This window comes from Arachis hypogaea, chromosome 9, assembly GCF_003086295.3.
Source record: "Arachis hypogaea cultivar Tifrunner chromosome 9, arahy.Tifrunner.gnm2.J5K5, whole genome shotgun sequence".
Lineage (NCBI taxonomy): Eukaryota > Viridiplantae > Streptophyta > Magnoliopsida > Fabales > Fabaceae > Arachis > Arachis hypogaea.
The window spans coordinates 75273515-75285838 of record NC_092044.1 but is presented as its reverse complement, the minus strand read 5'-3'; positions in this window follow the sequence as shown (position 1 = coordinate 75285838).

Below are 12324 nucleotides of genomic sequence, written 5' to 3'. Positions count from 1 at the left end.
ACAATCAATACTTCTATGGTCATCAAAGGCAATGCCAACCAGCCCCGAGAAAGGATGTGCTGGAACTTGAAGGTGTTGATGTTCTCTTGGCACAAAACAAACAGATGCATCAACAGCTTCAGCAACAAATAGAAATGATGGCCAAGAAAATTGATGGACTGCAAGGTGCTGCAGTAAACACACAACGCCAATCTCAAACCTCACATGGGTGAAATCAATCTGAAGAAAGTTTTGGGACATTCAATTATGAGCAACAAAGCTCTGAGCAGATGCAATGATTGAATAACACTTCAAATTCATTACAACACAATTTTCATGGTGATGTAAAGACTCATTCTAATTCAAGGTGGGGTGAGCACCAGAACCAAGGACAAAGTGACTTCAACTATAGCAGCATTAGCAACATAAACAACCAAAACCATTCATCCAATAATACTAACCAATTTAAAAACCCACAAAACACATACCACCAATCCCATAACAACTCACAAAACCACCAGAATAACTTTTCTACATCCACATCCCACCCTCAAAGTACCCTCACAATTAATTCAAACAACTTCCAGCAACAACCATTTCATTTCACACAACCACAACCAAATCCAGACTCTCAAAGAATCTCAAATCTAGAAAAAATAATGGAGAAACTCATGAAAAATCAAGAGATGGCAATACAAGATCAGGAAACTGCAAGGAAAGATCAGGCCCTGGCATTCAAAAACCAAGAGGCCTCAATCAGAAACCTTGAGAGACACATGGGGCAAATGGCTAAGCAAATTTCAGAAATGGGTGAGAAGAGAGCAAATACCTTCCCCAATGTCATTGAAGAACACCTAAGGGACAAAGGAAAAGCCACAAAATGGGAGGAGTGCAAAGCAATTATAGTGGAAAGTGAAGAGACTAGGGAGAAGGAAGCCATCAATCAAGAAGAACACAACAGAGAAGTTCCACAAGAAGAAATAGAGGACAAAAGTGAAAGGGATCAGACAACTAAGAAGGCACAAATCTCAAAGGGAGACAAGAACATCCTTGAATCACAACTACAAGAGAAGAGGGAAGAAGTGAATCCTTGTGTCCCCAAACTTCTATACCCTCAGAGGTTTAAAAAAGAAAATGAGGATAAGCAATACTCAAAATTCCTGGACATATTCAAGACGCTCAGCATCAATATTCCTTTCTTGGAAGTACTTGAACATATGCCACTATATGCCAAATTTATGAAAGAAGTACTCACAAAGAAAAAATCCCTAAAGGAAGTACAGATTGTTGAGATGACAAAGGAATGTAGTGCTATCCTCCAAAGAGAGTTGCCAGAGAAGAAAGATGATCCTGGGAGTTTTTACATACCTTGCACCATAGGAAACATAACAATTGAGAAGTCATTCTATGACCTCGGTGCAAGCATAAACTTGATGCCTTTGTCTCTAATGAGGAAACTTCAAATTTCTGAGCTGAAATCCACACGAATAGTTCTCCAAATGGCTGACAAATCCATTAAGCAAGCACTGGGAGTTGTGGAGAATGTGTTGGTAAAAGTGGGAAAAATTTTTCTCCCTGCTGACTTTGTTATCTAAGATATAGAAGAGGATCCTAACACTCCCATCATCTTGGGGAGGCCTTTCCTAGCTACGGGCAGAGCATTGATAGATGCTGAAAAAGGGGAATTGTTGCTAAGAGTGCATGATGAGCACCTAGCATTCCATGTTTTTAAAACCATGCATGAGCCTACCCAAGAAAAAGATTGTATGAAGGATAAGGCCAGAGATCAAAGCCTGAAGGAGGCAGTCAATGAGTTAACTCCAAGACTTCTAAATCCATGCTTGAAAGCAGTAGAGATGGGGTAACAAACCAAAGAAATCAAGGAGGAACTAGATCCAAAGCCCCCAGATGAGAAATTTAATATCCCAGATAAAGAACCACCAAGGCAGGGAATATCTTTTGAGAAAGAAAAAAAGAAGAGGCCAAGAGGGTGGAGAAACAAGAAGATCCCCACTGAAGGCTTCTCACCAGGGGATAAAGTGATGTTAAACACCCAACCAATGAAGGTGTCTCCACAAGTGTCTGAATACTACACTGTGAACCAGGTCCTTTCACTTAAACACCTAGAGATCATCAAAGAGGAGACCGGAAGGAAGTTCACAGTAAGAGGTGAAAAGCTGAGGCACTATGATTTTTAGCCTCCATGATCAAAGAATGGAGGATGTCAAGCTAATGACAATAAAGAAGCGCTTGTTGGGAGGCAACCCAACCGGAGGTAGTTTTTTCTCATAGCTTTTTCAATAAAAATGTTGAATAATCAGTATGTATTGCAAGAAGCTAAGTTTGGTGTTACACACCAAAACAATTTAAGGGAGAATGAAGGATTCTAAGTTTGGTGTTCCACCAAAACCTCATTTAAAAGCACATTCTCACTTCCTCCACAATACTAGCTCCAAGCAATCAGACAGATTATTCAACTACTCAACTACTTTCTAGTTTTAATTCCATAATCTTTAGCAAGGACAGAAGGTTTCACACATGGTTAACTTGTTGCATCAGAGGCAGTGGCAAGTAATTAAGTTTGGTGTTCTCACACCAAAATAAATCCAAGAGCCACACTCAATTTATGCATACTAACCATGCACTTAAGGGCTTGAGAAGCAAGCAACTTTGAGAATTATGCAGGACATGAGTCAACAATTGAAGATATTGTGCATCGTAACTCAAAGAGAACACAACAGAAGGAAGAATCAAAGGGCTTCAACTTCAACGGTTGTATCTAAACTTAATCCTTGCTGCTGTGAAGTGTCTTGAATTTGGAAACCATTGTATGTCCTGCTAAATGTTTATCTAGTTGCAAGTGAAATTGTTTGTTAAGAATGCTTATTTGCATAAGTGCTTGTCATTCATCACTTATCTTGAATTCTGTTTTGTTTCCCATCTGCTTGAAAAAAAAAGAGAAATATTTGAATTAGAAAGTAAATATCCAATGTTGCATAAGTTAGAATGGAAGTTAATGGTGGTGTATGTGTTTGATTAAATGCATAACTCATGAAATAATTGCTGCATAATGTCATTTTCATTGAAGTGTGAGCTAGCTTGCCGTTATAAAGGTTCCTATCATTAAAGAAAAAAAAATATAATATCCCTTGAGAACAAAATAAAACAGAAAGAAAAGGAAGAAGAAAAAGCCAATGTGGCAAGAAAAACAAAGAATAAAGGCTGGACACCAATAGCTTGGACCCTAGGACACATGCCTGTGGTGTTCTTGTACTAGGATATGCTTGGACAAGTAAATTTTGAGGGGTATCTCAAAACCCGGTCACTTAGATTAACTGATTTGGGATGGCCAATTGAAAATCCACACTTAGATACAGAACATTTAGTTATCCAAAGAGATGCTGGGCATCAATGATCCTAGGAGGAAATAGTGAGCCATGTGTCTGTGGTGGAAAGATGTTGAGTAAACATAAAGCCAAAGGCTACTGCAGCATTGGACACCAAGCCTTCATAGAAGAATAAGCTTGTTAAGCAAAATGAGAAAAGAAAATAAAGAGTAAACCTTATAACAGCAAATTTAGTAAGCCTTTGAGGAACAATGTATATTATGTAACAGCAACCAATAACTGAGTTATCATTGTCTGCATAAAAACTTCATGAATCAAGTTCTGCTATATGCCTAATAAGGATATGTATGCTTTTCTTTTTTCATTTCATTTCCTCTTAATTTTGATGCTTGCTTGGGGACAAGCAAGATTTAAGTTTGGTGTTGTGATGACAAGTCATCATATACCCATTTTTCAAGCTAATTTCACTTATTTCTCTAGTATTTATGCACTTTCTTGCATCCTAAGTAAGTAATTTGGAATGAAAATGCATGACTTCTTTAAATCAAACAACCACCATTAAATTGATGCTAAATCATGAGGTTTGAACTAAAATTAATTGATTTTTAATGAATTATAAACCTTATGAGTTTGTAGATACTTTGATTGGTTACTTTGGTTTCTTGTAGGTGAAGAAAGGAAGAAAAGAAGAAAAACGTGGCTTAAGAAGTGTGGCCATGGAAGGAGAAGTGTGGTGCAACATAGAAGGAGGAAGCAAACACTGCTCTCCAAGAGAGCAGCATAATAAACCAAGCCTCCAAAATATCACTGCCCTGCCCACAATAAGAGCGGAGCACAATTCTATGCCAAAGACCAAAGGAAGCAAAAATTCTGCCCTGCCCTCCTCAAGAGCAATATCGGGCTTCATCCAAGAAAAATTCAAAGGAAATTTCTCTCCTAGTGTTACCCATGGGTTTTGAACCCAAGAACAAGGAGGAAAGGAGTACCGTTCAAGTACAAGGGAAACAAGCAAAATTTGGCTTATTTTCAATCTCCAAGAATCGAACACAAGACCTTGGGAAAGCAAGGAACTAGGCGTTACTTTGGTGCCAAGAAAACCAAGGAAAAAGGGGGCAGCGTGTGCTTCCACCAGGTTTGGAACCTAGGACCTCACCTTTGGTTGCCTTGCTGCGCTGCCCACAAGGAGAGCAGAGCAGCAATTCTTGGCACGGGCAGCAATTCTTGGTGCACGGCCAGCGCACAAATTGGCACGGGCATGAGCACTTGGTGCGCATCAAGCACGCACGGAAGGCAAGCATGCATGCACACTGCCCTGCTCTCCGGAAGGGCAGAGCAGCATCTTGAACGCCCATCACACGCAGCACGAGCACGCAATGAGGCTGCATGCACCATTTTCCTGCTCTACTCTCCACAAGATCAGAGCAGCCTCCTGGAGCCAAATTCTTCATGGGCTGAAAATTGGATTAAAAATCCAATTTAATTCATTTCTTCACCAAATCAAAAGCCCATCCAAATTCCAAAATCCAAGAATAGAAAGTGTATAAATAGGAGATAGTTTGATGTAATTAAAAAAAACCTTTCTTTTGATTTTTGAATTCTTATTTTTGGAGACTTCATTTTCTTTGAGAGCTTTGAACTGAGATCTGAGAGAATTGGGAAGGAGAATTGATCTCTCTTCTTCCTTGTTCTTGCTTGAGCATTTTTACTTTTCTTGTTTGAGTCTTGGTATGAAGAATTGAGGAACTTCTGTCTCAATCTCCATTTAAGATCTCTTTGATTTCTCTAACTGCATAATTGAGTTAAATTTCATTTTCTTTTACTGCTGCAATCTTCAATTTCTCTTTACCTGCTTTGTGAACTTGGATCTAGGAAGGCAATTGAGATCTAGACTCTGCTATCTAGTCTCTGGAGTCCTGAGATCTGATTTTCTTTATGGTTCTTCTGCTGAACCACTGTTGCATTCAAATTTCCATTTCTGTTTGAGATCTAGTCTATTTCAATTCATCTCTTGTTTAGTTAATTGTTGCAATTTAATTTCCCTTGCTTAAATTCTGAATTCCCAGTCCTCAAATCCCTTTTCCATTCAAGCAATTTATATTTCTTGCACTTTAAGTTACTGCAATTTACATTTCTTGCACTTTAAGTTTCAGTCATTTAATTTCTTGTTCTTTAAGATTCAGCACCTTTACTTTCAGTTCTCTTTAATTTCTGCAATTCATCCCTCTCCCTTTACATTTCCTGCTATTTACTTACTGTTGGATACAAAATCACTCAACCAATACTTGATTTGCTTGACTAAATCAACCACTAAACTAAAATTGCTCAATCCTTCAATCCCTGTGGGATCGACCTCACTCCCGTGAGTTTTATTACTTGATGCGACCCGGTACACTTGCCGGTGAGTTTTGTGTTGGATCGTTTTCCACAAATCAATACTACCACTTTGGATCCAAGTAAATAGGCCCGGAATTTGTCCAAGGCAAAAACAATTGCTAGCAATTCCTTCTCAGTGGTAGTATAGTTAGACTGGGAACCATCTAAAGTCTTAGAAGCATAAGCTATGACATAGGGATTGTTACCCTCACGTTAAGCAAGCGCTGCTCCTACCGCATAGCTAGATGCATCGCAGATAATCTCGAACAGCCTACTCCAGTCACAAAATAAATACTAAAATTAAAAACAGAATCAAAAATAGCAGAAAAAAAAAGCACACCCTGGAGGAAGGGCTTACTGGCATTTAAATGCTAGTAAGGAGCATCTGGCTGGTGTTCAACGCCAGAACAGAGCATGGATCTGGCGTTGAATGCCAGAAACAAGCAGCATCCTGGCATTTAAACGCCAAGAATACACCCTGAGGAGAGCTGGCGCTGAACACCAGAAACAAGCATGGAACTGGCGTTCAACGCCAGAAACATGCTGCAAATGGGTGTTGAATGCCCAAAACAAGCATAGAGATGGCGTTTAATGCCAGAAACAAGCATCAATGTGGCGTTAAACGCTAGGAATGCATAGAGATGGTGTTTTACACGCCTAATTGGTGTAGGGATGTTAAATCCTTGACACCTCAGGATCTGTGGACCCCACAGGATCACCCCAGGATCTGTGGACCCCACAGGATCCCTACCTACCTCAACTCACCTTCTCTCCTCTTCACACAATCCAATAACACTCTTCCCCAAAAACCTTTCACCAATCACCTCAATCCCTCTTCCCCATCACCTCTTCACTACTCACATCCATCCACTCTTCCCCATAAACCCCACCTACCTTCAAATTCAAAATCCCTTTCCCACCCAAACCCACCCAATATGGCCGAACTTACTCCCTCTTCCTCCACTATATAAACCCCTCCATTCTTCTTCATTTTCACACAACACAACCTTCTCTTCTCTTCCTTGGTCGAAACACAACCCTCTCTCCCTCTCCTCCATATCTTCTTCTTCTTCATCTATTCTTTCTTCTCTTTCTCGAGGGCGAGCAATATTCTAAGTTTGGTGTGGTAAAAGCATAGCTTTTTTGTTTTTTCCATAACCACCTATGGCACCTAAGGCCGGAGTAAACCTCTAGAAAAGGGAAAGGGAAGACAAAAGCTTCCACCTCTGAGTCATGAGAGATGGAGAGATTTATCTCCAAATCCCATCAAGACCACTTCTATGAAGTTGTGACCAAGAAGAAGGTGATCCCTGAGGTCCCTTTCAAGCTCAAGAAAAATGTGTATCCGAAAATCCGACATGAGATTCAAAGAGGAGGTTGGGATGTTCTTACCAACCCCATTCAACAAGTCGAAATCTTAATGGTTCAAGAGTTCTATGCCAATGCATGGAGCACTAGGAACCATGACCAAAGTGTGAACCCAAATCCAAAGAATTATCTTACAATGGTTCGGGGGAAATATTTAGATTTCAGTCCGAAAAATGTGAGGTTGGCATTCAACTTGCCTATGATGCAAGGAGATGCATGCCCCTTCACTAGAAGGGTTAACTTTGATCAAAGGTTAGACCAAGTCCTTATGGACATATGTGTGGAAGGAGCTCAATGGAAAAGAGACTCCAAAGGCAAGCCAGTTCAATTAAGAAGACTGGACCTCAAGCCTGTGGCTAGAGGATGGTTGGAGTTCATCCAACGCTCCATCATCCCCACTAGCAATCGATTCGAAGTTACTGTGGATCGGGCCATCATGATCCATAGCATCATGATTGGAGAGGAAGTAGAAGTTCATGAAGTCATCTCCCTTGAATTCTACCTTGGCAAGGCTAGCTTTTCCTCATCTTATTTGCCATCTATGCTACTCAGCTGGAGTTATCATAGAAGGAGACATCTTCATTGAGGAGGACAAGCCCATCACTAGGAAGAAGATGGAGCAAACAAGAGAGCCCACTCATGGATCCTAAGAGACGCATGAGGAAGCTCATCACGAAGGAATCCCGGAGATGCCTCAAGGGATACACTTTCCTCCCAACAACTATTGGGAACAACTCAACACTTCTCTAGAAGACTTAAGTTATAACATAGATCAATTAAGGGTGGAACATCAAGAGCACTCTATCATTCTCCATGAAATTAGAGAAGATCAAAGAGCAATGAGGGAGGAGCAACAAAGGCAAGGAAGAGACATAGAAGAGCTCAAGGACATCATTGGTTCTTCAAGAAGAAAGTGCCACCATCACTGAGGTAGACTCATTCCTTGTTCTTATTTCTCTGTTTTTCGGTTTTTATGCTTAATGTTTATCTATGTTTGTGTCTTTCCTACATGATCATTAGTATTTAGTAGCTATGTCTTAAGGCTATGAATAATTCCATGAATCCTTCACCTCTCCTAAATGAAAAATGTTTCTAATTCAAAAGAACAAGAAGTACATGAGTTTCAAATTTATCCTTGAAATTAGTTTAATTATATTGATGTGGTGGCAATACTTTTTGTTTTCTGAATGAATGCTTGAACAGTGCATATTTTTGATCTTATTGTTTATGAATGTTAAAATTGTTGGCTCTTGAAAGAATGATGAACAAGAGAAATGTTATTGATGATCTGAAAAATCATAAAATTGATTCTTGAAGCAAGAAAAAGCAGTGAAAAAGAATAAACTTGTGAAAAAACACAAGTGGCGAAAAAAATATAGAAAGAAAAAGAAAAAGCAAGCAGAAAAAGTCAATAGCCCTTAAAACCAAAAGACAAGGGTAAAAAAGATCCAAGGCTTTGAGCATCAATGGATAGGAGGGCCCAAGGAAATAAAATCCAGGCCTAAGCGGCTAAATCAAGCTGTCCCTAACCATGTGCTTGTGGCATATAGGTCCAAGTGAAAAGCTTGAGACTGAGTGGTTAAAGTCGTGATCCAAATCAAAAAGAGTGTGCTTAAGAGCTCTGGACACCTCGAACTGGGGACTTTAGCAAAGCTGAGTCACAATCTGAAAAGGTTCACCCAGTCATGTGTCTATGGTATTTATGTATAAACAAAGTGCTTAGGGCCACGGCCAAGACTCATAAAAGTAGATGTGTTCAAGAATCAACATACTTAACTAGTAGAATTAATAACACTATCTGAACTTTGAGTTCCTATAGATGCCAATCATTCTAAACTTCAAAGGATAAAGTGAGATGCCAAAACTGTTCAGAAGCAAAAAGCTACAAGTCCCGCTCATCTAATTAAAAACTAATTTTCATTGATATTTTGGGATTTATATTATATTTTCTTCTTTTATCCTATTTGATTTTCAGTTGCTTAGGGACAAGCAACAATTTAAGTTTGGTGTTGTAATGAGCGGATAATTTATACACTTTTTGGCATTGTTTTTAGGTAGTTTTTAGTAGGATCTAGCTACTTTTAGGGATGTTTTCATTAGTTTTTATGTAAAATTCATATTTCTGAACTTTACTATGAGTTTGTCTGTTTTTCTGTGATTTCAGGTATTTTCTGGATGAAATTGAGGGACCTGAGCAAAAGTCTGATAGAAGGCTAACAAAAGACTGCTGATGCTGTTGGATTCTGACCTCCGTGCACTCGAAATAAATTTTCTGGAGCTACAGAACTTCAAATGGCGCACTCTCAACGGTGTTGGAAAGTAAACATCCAGAGCTTTTCAGCAATATTAATAGTCCATACTTTATTCAAGATTAGACGATGTAAACTAGCGTTCAATGCCAGTTCCATGCTGCATTCTGGAGTCAAACGCCAGAAACACGTCACGAACCAGAGTTAAACGCCAAAAATACGTTACAACTTGGCATTTAACTCCAAAAAAAAACCTCTGCACGTGTACAGCTCAAGCTCAGCCCAAGCACACACCAAGTGGGCCCCGAAAGTAGATTTCTGCATCAATTATTTACTTCTGTAAACCCTAGTAGCTAGTCTAGTATAAATAGAACATTTTATTATTGTATTAGATATCTTTGGACGCCTAGTCCTTAGACCAGGTCCTTCTCCCTATTTTCGAATTCATATGCCATTTGTGGAGGCTGGCCATTCGGCCATGCCTGGACCATGACTTATGTATTTTCAACGGTGGAGTTTCTACACACCATAGATTAAGGGTGTGGAGCTCTGTTGTACCTTGAGTTTTAATGCAATTACTATTATTTACTATTCAATTCAGTTTATTCCTATTCTAAGATATTTGTTGCACTTTAACATGATGAATGTGATGATCCGTGACACTCATCATCATTCTCACTTATGAACGCGTGACTGACAACCACTTCCGTTCTACCTTAGACCGAGCGCATATCTCGTGGATTCCTTGATCAGAATCTTCATGGTATAAGCTAGAATTATTGGTGGGATTCATGAGAATCCGGAAAGTCTAAACCTTGTCTGTGGTATTTCGAGTAGGATTTAGGGATTGAATGACTGTGACGAGCTTCAAACTTGCGATTGTTGGGTGTGATGACAAACGCAAAAGAATCAATGAATTCTATTCCGGCATGATCGAGAACCGACAGATGATTAGCCGTGCCGTGACAAGAGCATTTAGACCTTTTTCACTGAGAGGATGGGATGTAGCCATTGACAATAGTGATGCCCTACATACAGCTTGCCATGGAAAGGAGTAAGAAGGATTGAAGGAAGGCAATAGGAAAGCAGAGATTCAACAAGGACAAAGCATCTCCATATACTTATCTGAATTTCTCACCAATGATTTACATAAGTATTTCTATCTTTATTTTCTGTTTATTTATTATTATTATTCAAAAACTCCATAACCATTTATTATCCGCCTAACTGAGATTTACAAGATGACCATAGCTTGCTTCATACCAACAATCTCCATGGGATCGACCCTTACTCACGTAAGGTTTATTACTTGGACGACCCAGTGCACTTGTTGGTTAGTTGTGCAAAGTTATGAAGAAAGTGCTGAGTTAGTAGATGCGCATACCAAGTTGAATGCCATTATTAGAGATCACAATTTCATGCACCAGCAACCTTACTAAAGTCCTTGATGAAACGCCGGTAGAAACCTGCATGACCAAGAAAAGCACGAACTTCCCTCATAGAAGAGGGTTAAGTTAAACTAAAAATAACATCAACCTTGGCAGGATCAATAGAGATACCATCATTAGAGACGATGTGACCTAAAATAATACCTTGTCTCACCATAAAGTGACATCTTTCAAAGTTATACACAAGGTTTGATTTAGTACAACTCTCTAATACTTTTGCAAGGTTATCCAAACAAAGGTCAAAGGAGTCCCCATAAACACTAAAATCGTCCATGAACACCTCCATACAATGCTCAAGAAGATCTGCAAATAAACTCATCATACACCTTTGGAACGTAGCCAGTGTGTTATACAGGCCAAAGGGCATTCTTTTGTAGGCATATATTCCAAAGGGGCATGTGAAAGTGGTTTTCTCTTGGTCTTCTGGCGCAATATGGATTTGGAAGTAACCAGAATAGCCATCTAAAAAATAGTAATGCAACTTACTGGACAAGCGATCAAGCATCTGATTGATGAATGGTAATGGAAAATGGTCCTTCCTAGTAGCCAAATTCAAGTGCCTATAGTCGATACAGACCCTCCATGAGTTTTGTACCCTTGTGGCCATAAGCTCCCCACTATCATTCTTGACTGTGGTGACACCGAACATTTTCAGAACTACTTGCACGAGGCTCACCCACTCACTATCCGAATTTGGGTAGATAATGTCGGCCTCTAGCAATCGGGTCACCTCTTTCTTCACAACCTCTAGAATAGTGGGATTTAAACACCTTTGAGGTTGCCGAATAGGCTTGGCTTACTCTTCTAGAAAAAATGCGATATTCACAGACTTGAGGGCTTATGCCAACTACGACCGCCAAACTCCACCCAATAGCCCTCTTGTTTCTGCTCAAGATATTAAGTAATTTCTCCTCTTGTTGGGAGGTAAGCTCTTTTGCAATAATCACCGGGAGCTTTTGATTCTCTTCAAGAAAGGCATATTTTAGGTGGGGTGGAAGTGGTTTCAAATCCACACTTAGTTCATGACATGGCACTTGATCATCTGGCAACACCGGAGGTGGTAAGGTGTCTTCTTCACATTCATGGGAGCTCCTCACACTTGGTCCTTGAATCATATTCTTCTCCTCAAGACTATCATGGCGGACTTCGGCCACAACATTATCAATCATATCACATCGGAAGATAGAATGGTCCTCCGGTGGATGCCTAATGACTTCATTAAGATTAAAACTCACCGCTCTTCCATCAATCTCAAAAGAGTAGGCACCCGAAAAAACATCCAATTTAAACCGGGAGGTCTTAAAAAATGGCCTCCCAAGCAAGATAAATGATGTTCTTCCGCATTCACTAGGGGGCATCTCATGAATATGGAAATCAATTGGGAAGACCAACCCCTTTATTCTCATTAAAACATCTTCCACAATGCCAACCACAGATATTATACTTTTATCTGCCAAAATAAAATGGGCCACCGACCGTTTCAACGGTGGAAGCTTCAATGTATCATAAATAGATAAAGTCATAATGCTAACTCAAGCATCTATATCATGCAATCAACAA